At 38.8% G+C, this 8,688-nt stretch overlaps 1 long non-coding RNA gene across 1 annotated transcript; it reads right to left on the reverse strand.

The window, feature by feature from the left end:
- Positions 1 to 3,486: 3,486 nt before the first annotated feature.
- LOC127135303 (uncharacterized) lies at positions 3,487 to 4,019 on the reverse strand. The gene is made up of 3 exons (XR_007808506.1): positions 3,966 to 4,019; positions 3,712 to 3,829; positions 3,487 to 3,624 (listed from the first exon to the last, which is right to left on the reverse strand). It is a non-coding gene; the product is annotated as an uncharacterized LOC127135303 (long non-coding RNA).
- Between the last annotated feature and the right edge of the window lie 4,669 nt (positions 4,020 to 8,688).

An 8,688-nucleotide genomic window follows, 5' to 3' on the forward strand; every position in this document is an offset into this window, starting at 1 on the left:
TAGACTGTAGGCGACCATACTGGGGACAGTCTGCTGTGAGCAACCCTACTGGGGACGAGTTGTAAGCCAACCTGCTGGGAATAACTACAAGTACCTCCGGAGGAACTGTCCTGGCTAAAAGGATCGAAAATGAATCCTTCGTTAACACGTGCTATGCTAGGGATGAAAAGGGGAACAAACCCTTCACCAACTGCTCTAGGCAATTACTGCTGAGGAGATATCTGAAAGATAGCTTTGCAGGGAACACATGCTTACTCCGCTGAGGACTTCTACTCATGCTGGGAATTTCTGCTCACTAGGGAGAGACAAACTTCCTCATGAATAGGTAGCATATCAACTTTTATCAATTTATAAGGGATTTTAGGTCAGTCCACACGCGGGATGACAACCGTATAATTGATAAAACACCAATGTTAGTGCCTGATATAGAGGTATACACATCTCTAAAAGATTGAGGCCAAAACTCCAGGCTCCCTGGGGATTTGATAATGCTTTATTCTTTCTGCGCTCGCTGGAGAGACAACCTGAAAGATGATGAAGAGGATACAAACATGCCAGAATATGAACAAATGTATTACCCTTTTGGAGATCGTACCATCCTTGGGAGAGCACTGAAGACATTCCATTTATCCTTTCAGTCATTGTGAATGTTCACTTTGTTTAAAAATAGTTTATAAAAACTTTATTTGTTTTAAAACAAGGATATTCACTACAACAAACAAGACCTTAGACAGCGCTTTTTTTAGCCTTAGACAGCGCTTTAAAGCGCTGTCTAAACCTCCGCTGCTAAAGGTTTAGACAGCGCTTTTTTAAATCTTAAAAGCGCTGTCTAAGCCCCCCCCCCCTTAGACAGCGCTTTGGCCAAAAGCGCTTTATAAGACCCTCTTATTTTAAATTTTTTAGGTATACCTTAGACAGCGCTTTTGAAAAGCGCTGTCTAAGCCCCACCCCCTTAGACAGCGCTTTGGCCAAAAGCGCTTTCTAAGACCCTCCTATTTTAATTTTTTTAGGTATACCTTAGACAGCGCTTTTCAAAAAGCGCTGTCTAAGCCCCCCCCCCCCCCCCTTAGACAACGCTTTTGCCTAAAGCGCTTTCTAATCCCCCCCTTAGACAGCGCTTTTTACAAAAGCGCTGTCTAAGGTATACGAAAATTTTTGAAGCTTTTGTTTTAAACCACATTTTTTCCAGGTTTATAAACCAGAATTTCTACCTGTTTTCAACCAGATTTTGACAGACAATTATCACATTTTATATATGCCATTTTGGCCTTTTTTCTACCAATTTTTGGCTAACATATATATATATATATATATATATATACCAATTCAAACCAATTTTGCCTTAAATGTATCAAAATATATACAAATTTATGTACACATTTACAAGTCATTACATATACTACAAATGTACACATTAATTACACAAATTTATGAACAAACATTGAGCTCTATCATGAATTGACACCACTCCTCTTTGATTTCGTCCACTTGATCCTTTGTATAAAATGCACACTTGAATTCCTCAAAGTACTACATAATAATATAACATATTTTGAATTAATTCCAACTATTTAATTATATGAGATATGTGTAAATATAAAAATAACTCATAAGTTAGAAATACATACATCGGTGGGAATCTTTAATCGGCCCAAAGCAAGAGTATCTCGCATAAACCTCAACATGAAATACCCGCAATCTATTTGATTACGTTGTTGAGGACACTACATATGAAAAAAAAATATGGATTATAAATCCTAAGTTTTATCAAGTGTCATCACTAATATAATAAAAAATGTGGTAATTAAAAATATACCGCCACTTTAATCCATGTAATGGAGTTGGCGCCCCTCCTTGAGGTTTGGATATCTCGTTGGGCCCGAAAAGCTTGTAGGACGCTAATAAAATAAAAATGAAGCAATTAGAACAATTCACATAAACTAAGAAAAATTTTGAACATTCTCACTTACGTGTCAATTAGGACCTTCATATCCGGGTATGTTGTCCAATCATTTCCTAACGAGTCAAGATAATACACAATTTCTCAGATAGGATTGATTGCGAGCAACAACCAATGTCTACTGTAATGATTAGGCAAATGTTAGATGGTAACTTGGAAAATAATTATAATAGATGAATTTAGAATGAAATGCTAACCCGTTATTAAACGGTATAAAAAACAACTTCTCCGCATCTTTATTGTCCATGAGGATCCGAAGAACGTACTCCGTCACGGTATCCGGTCTACTTAAGATTAAACCTAAGTTGACGGTCGCGGGTGCTAAGAATCCGAATGACACGTCCAAACCATTGGGGCGCATCAATTTGTCATACAAAAACCTAATATAAAAACATCATTAACACCTCTTTTGAAACATAAAGTAAACCGGATTAACATAAAGTACGGATGAATTGATCCAAATTCCCTCATTATGATCGTTTCTTATATATGACTCATCCGGTATAAGATCCTCAACTTCATCATTTCTATTCAACTCATTCCGTCTAATGCATGACTCATTCTCAACATCAATATCACATTGATCGACACCGCTATCATCAGTCACTTTGTTAGAGAAAAGCACTATAGACCATTTTGTACTCTTCGGGTCATTCACATAGAACACTCATTCTCAAAAGGTTAAGTTTTATTAAGGGTTTTTTATTCAAATATGTTTTACAAAAGGGATGATAATGATGGGTATGTTTGAAACCAGCGGCCTTAGTTGGTCAATAAAGGAAGCCACTCCAACAACAACAACTGGCCTCACAATAGCAATAACAAGCCAATAAACCAAAATGCTGTCGACCAAAGTCTAAACAAATGTTTCGGAAAAATATCACAGATATGGAAATCCAAGTTTACCACAACCATTTTCATATTCACAACCATCATTTTCCAACAGCACGTTATACAGTATCTTAACTTATTCACACTATACATAAAGAAAATTCTTCTTAATGCCTTTTAGAATTATCTTGCTTGAACTTATCTACCAATATAATCACTTGTGAGATTATTCATAAGAACTTATAGAAACAAACAACCTATTTATGATATATCCACAAACTATTTTCACCTCTCCAGAAAAACATGAAAACCATTTATAGTTTATATGAAAACAGTTTTAAGTTATTTGCTCTATATAGCTTATGAATAAACATTCACTCATAAGTGCTTATGCTATCAGCACTTACTTAAACTGTTTATCAAAACAGGGATATTTGCTTATAGCTATAGGCACTACAATTAACTCATTTCATAATAACCAAACAAATGCAGCCACAAGAAATTCAAATACATTGCAGAAAACCATTGCTTATAGCTATAGGCACTACAATTAACTCATTTCATGATAACCAAACAAATGCAGCCACAGAAATTCAAATACATTGCAGAAAAGTAACTGAGAAAAATACAGAAAAACAGAGGACTATTAACACCATAAATCAAAGAAACACAAGAGATAATCAAAAAATTACCAGGCCAGAAGCAAAAATTCAAAGCGTCCAAAACAAACAGGTACTGAACAGTGAGAGGTCCATTATCAAAATAATGAATCCCTTCAAAATCCCATTCAACTTTGGGAATAGACTCAATCTTGCTCTCTACTTTCTCAATTCCTGAAAACGAAACCAATGCAACCATAAATACACACATTCGAACATCAAGAGAAAAAGAGTTTCATAATGAACGACATTAGTCAGAACCTGAAGAGTCGACGGTGACATGGGAGGAGCGGCTAGCGACCCAAGCAGAGGTAGCCCTAACTTCATCCATGGAGTTTTCACAATGCGGCGTTTGAATGTGAAACTGTGATAATAAACCCTAAAACCCAAAGCGGTTAGAAAGAAAAGAAGAAAATAAAAGTTTTATAGAGATTGTTCATAGTTTCGCGGTTTTCATGCTGAAGGTAAAGGGTACATTACGTGGGCGTGATTTTTAATTCTATAATGTGACTGACCTTACCTACCCTCTCGTTAGTCGTTACTTCTGGGCCACGAAATGCCTAATTTTTTTTTAATTTAAAGACTTTAGACAGCGCTTTATCAAAAGCGCTGACTAAGGTCTATATTTAAAAGCGCTTTCTAAAAGCGCTGTCTAAGGGGGGTCTTAGACAGCGCTTTTAGAAAGCGCTGTCTAAGACCCCCCCTTAGACAGCGCTTTCATTATTTTTTTGGAACATTTTCCGTGTTTTATTTTAATTTTAACCTTAGACAGCGCTTTCTTTTAAAAGCGCTGTCTAAGATGCGCTGTTAAAAGTCATTTTTGGCGTAGTGATTTATCAATTAAAACATGCAAACATTTGTTAAGCAGAAACAAAAAAGAGTGCAAAGAATTGGATAAAGGCACAAATTTATTTGATAAAATGGTAGTCCACAAATGGCGAGACTCCATGGATCTTTACAAATTTGAAATTGGTGATATATATTGGAAAAAGGCCTACATTGAACATAATGATCATTTCTCCACCAACTTTGAATCCAATGTATTCGAAGCTTCAGTTGACGACGACTGAGCAAGAATCTTTGACAGAAGACAACTTGTAGAACAAAGTCTTGTCAGGATGCAGTTACTTGCCAAATCCCTAATTTTTGCCTAGATTGCCCCAGGGTGAGGTACTCAATCTAGCGGGATATATATTCATCATTTTTTTCTGTCTCTAAATTTTTCCTGGACCGCCCTTTCGGGTTTTCAATCCACCGAGACGCTCATTTTTTCCTAAATCGCCCTTTCGGGTTTTCAACTTAGCGAGCTATTCTGTTTTTAATTTTTGGCGAACTATTTCTTGACTACATCTGAATTCACAGAACGAGTGAAATCCTCCCCATCCATAGTTGTAAGCAACAAAGCACCGCTTGAAAAGGCTCTCTTAACAACATATGGACCTTCATAGTTTGGAGTCCACTTGCCCCAGGAATCGGGCGCGAAAGACAAGACTTTCTTGAGCACGAGGTCACCTTCTCGGAATACACGAGGCTTGACCTTCTTATCAAAGGCTTTCTTCATCCTCTGTTGATACAACTGACCATGGCACATGGCAGTTAATCTCTTCTCTTCAATCAAATTCAGTTGGTCATAACAACTCTGAACCTATTCAGCCTCAGTCAACTTCGCTTCCATCAAGACTCTCATTGATGGGATCTCGACCTCCACGGGGAGCACAACCTCCTTGCCATATACAAGAGAGAAAAGGGTTGCCCCTGTTGAAGTGCGGACAGATGTACGATAACCATGCAAGGCAAATGGCAGCATCTCATGCCAATCTTTGTATGTAACAACCATCTTCTGGATAATCTTCTTGATGTTCTTGTTAGCAGCTTCAACAGCCCCATTCATCTTGGATCTATAGGGAGAAGAATTATGATGTGCAATCTTGAACTCACTACACAGCTCATTCATCATCTTGTTGTTCAAGTTAGATCCATTATCAGTAACGATCTTGTCTGGCACACCATATCGGCATATGAGTTGGTTCTTGATAAACCTCACAACCACCTGCCTGGTCACATTCGCATATGATGCCGCTTCAACCCACTTGGTGAAGTAATCAATAGCTACAAGAATAAAACGATGACCGTTTGACGCCTTAGGCTCTATCATGCCAATCATGTCAATTTCCCACATGGAGAAAGGCCATGGTGAGGAAATAACATTCAGAAGTGTCGGGCGAATATGAATCTTATCCGCATAAATCTGACACTTGTGGCATTTCTTCACATATTTGCAGCAGTCAGACTCCATTGTCATCCAATAGTAGCCTGCTCTCAACATCTTATTTGCCATGGTATGTCCATTGGAATGAGTACCAAATGAACCCTCATGGACTTCAGTCATCAACAGGTCTGCTTCGTGTCTATCCACGCATCTGAGCAGAACCATGTCAAAATTCCTCTTATAAATCACATCACCATTGAGGTAGAAACTACCAGACAATCTCCTCAAAGTCTGCTTATCTTAAACAGATGCCCCAGGCGGGTAAATCTGACTTTGGAGAAAGCACTTGATATCATAATACCATGGCTTATCATCTTTCACTTCTTCAACTGCAAATACATGAGTTGGTCTATCCAAGCTCATCACAGTGATATTGGGGACTTCATTCCAATATTTTACCAAAATTATCGAGGCAAGCGTAGCAAGAGCATCTGCCATCTGATTCTCATCTCGAGGAATATGATGGAAGTCAACCTTAGTAAAGAATGTTGAAATCCTCCTCGCATAATCTCTATATGGGATGAGGCCAGGCTGATTCGTCTCCCATTCACCCTTAATTTGATTAACAACAAGGGTCGAATCACCATAAACATCAAGATGTTTGATCCTAAGATCAATACACTCTTCCAAACCCATAATACAGGCCTCATACTCCGCCATATTATTCGTGCATTTGAAAGTTAGCCTTGCTGTAAAAGGAAAATATGTGTCCTAAGGAGTAATAATCACTACCCCAATACCATTTCCATACTGATTAACAGTGCCATAGAACACCATACCCCATCGGGAACCAGGCTCTGGCCCTTCATCGAGCGTAGGCTCATCGCAATCTTTCATTTTCAAATACAAAATCTCCTCATCTGGGAAGTCGTACTGAACAGACTGATAATCCTCAATTGGTTGATGTGCCAAGTGGTCTGCCAAAATACTACCTTTAACGGCTTTCTGAGCTCGATACTCAATGTCATACTCAGATAACAGCATCTGCCCACGGGAAATCCTCCCAGTTAAAGCAGGCTTCTCAAAGATATACTTGATTGGATCCATTTTGGATATCAACCAAGTCGTATGATTCAACATATACTGGCGTAAGTGCTTAGCAGCCCAAGCCAAAGCACAACATGTCTTCTAAAGCGTTGAGTACCGAGACTCACAATCAGTGAACTTCTTACTTAAGTAGTATATTGCATATTCCTTCTTCCCTGATTCATCTTGCTGACCCAATACACAACCCATGGAATCATCAAGTACGGTCAAGTACATAATCAATGGTCTCCCTTCAACAGGCGGAGACAGATTCAGAGGCTCAGACAAATACTCTTTAATACTGTCAAAGGCCTTCTGGGAATCCTCGGCCCAATCATGGCGCTGATATTTCCGGAGGAGCTTGAATATAGGCGCACATGTGGCAGTCATGTGGGATATAAATCTCAAAATGTAATTCAAGCGGCCAAGAAAACCTCAGACTTGCTTCTCAGTTTTGGGCGCAGGCATCTCTTGTATTTCTTTGACCTTAGCAGGTTCAACTTCAATACCTCTTTCACTGACAATAAAGCCCAATAACTTGCCGGAACGGACTCCAAATGTACACTTGTTCGGATTCAGGCGGAGTTTGTACTTCCTCAAACGCTGGAAGAGCTTCAACAAGTGCTCTACATGTTCAACTTCCGTTCTCGACTTCGCAATCATATCATCGACATACACCTCGATCTCCTTGTGCATCATATCATGAAACAAGGTAGTCATAGCTCGTTGATACGTGGCTCCGGCGTTCTTCAAACCGAAGGGCATCACTCGAATATAGAATGTTCCCCAAGGTGTGATGAATGTTGTCTTCTCCATATCCTCGGGTGCCATTTTAATCTGATTATAACTGGAAAATCCGTCCATAAATGATAAGACATTGAATTTAGCTATATTATCCACCAACATATCAATGTGCGGTAGAGGAAAACCATCTTTCGGACTAGCTTTATTCAAGTCACGGTAATCCACACACATTAGGACTTTTCCGTCTTTCTTAGGCACAGGCACAATATTGGCCACCCATTGAGGATATGTAGAAGTCACCAAAAACCCCGCATCAATTTACTTCTGAACTTCTTCTTTAATCTTCACTGCCATATCCGGATGAGTTCTTCTGAGCATCTGCTTCACAGGCACACACTCAGGCTTTAATGGCAAGAAATGTTGCACAATATCAGTATCTAGACCAGGCATGTCTTTATATGACCAGGAAAAGACGTCGACATATTCTCGTAGCAACTCAATCAACCCCTTCTTCACAGACTCTTTAAGGAGTGCCCCAATCTTTACCTCACAAATACAGTCTTCAGACCCCAAGTTGACTATTTCCAGATTCTCAAGATGCGGCTGAATGATTTTCTCCTCGTGCTCAAGCAGACGGGTAATCTCATCAGGAATCTCTTCAACATCATCTTCTTCTGCCTCAAATACAGGGAACTCAAAGTTGGGAGATGGTGTTGGGTCATTATGTTCAATGGGTTTGATCAACCTGCATAATGATTTTGAGTATAAAAGAGATTTCAGAATTCAAACAAGGCAAATCATTATGCAGATCAAAAGATTGATTTTATTCTCTTTTTAGGGTTTTATGGTGATCACCAATTTCATGCAAAAAAGAAAAAAGGGAAAAATAATTTGGAAAAACAAACATTTAACATGTGATTATTGAATGAATATCATTGTATTAATCAAAATATGTGCCAACAATGTCATCACTTCTCCTTTTGGCATGGGAGAAGGGTTTTCAAACAAAATGAACATATTACGTGGACTTATGGATAACTGTTGGAACATCAACAGCGACCCAATTATTGCAGATTCCTCCAGGGATGACAAAGTTGCCAGGATCTTCCTCTTCATCATCTTCCACAATGGCTGCAGCTTCCTGATCTTCAACTGTGTGGATGAAACCACCACTTTGGAACATCCCACGCTCATTGGAA

The sequence above is a fragment of the Lathyrus oleraceus genome, chromosome 4 (genome assembly GCF_024323335.1).
Source record: "Lathyrus oleraceus cultivar Zhongwan6 chromosome 4, CAAS_Psat_ZW6_1.0, whole genome shotgun sequence".
Lineage (NCBI taxonomy): Eukaryota > Viridiplantae > Streptophyta > Magnoliopsida > Fabales > Fabaceae > Lathyrus > Lathyrus oleraceus.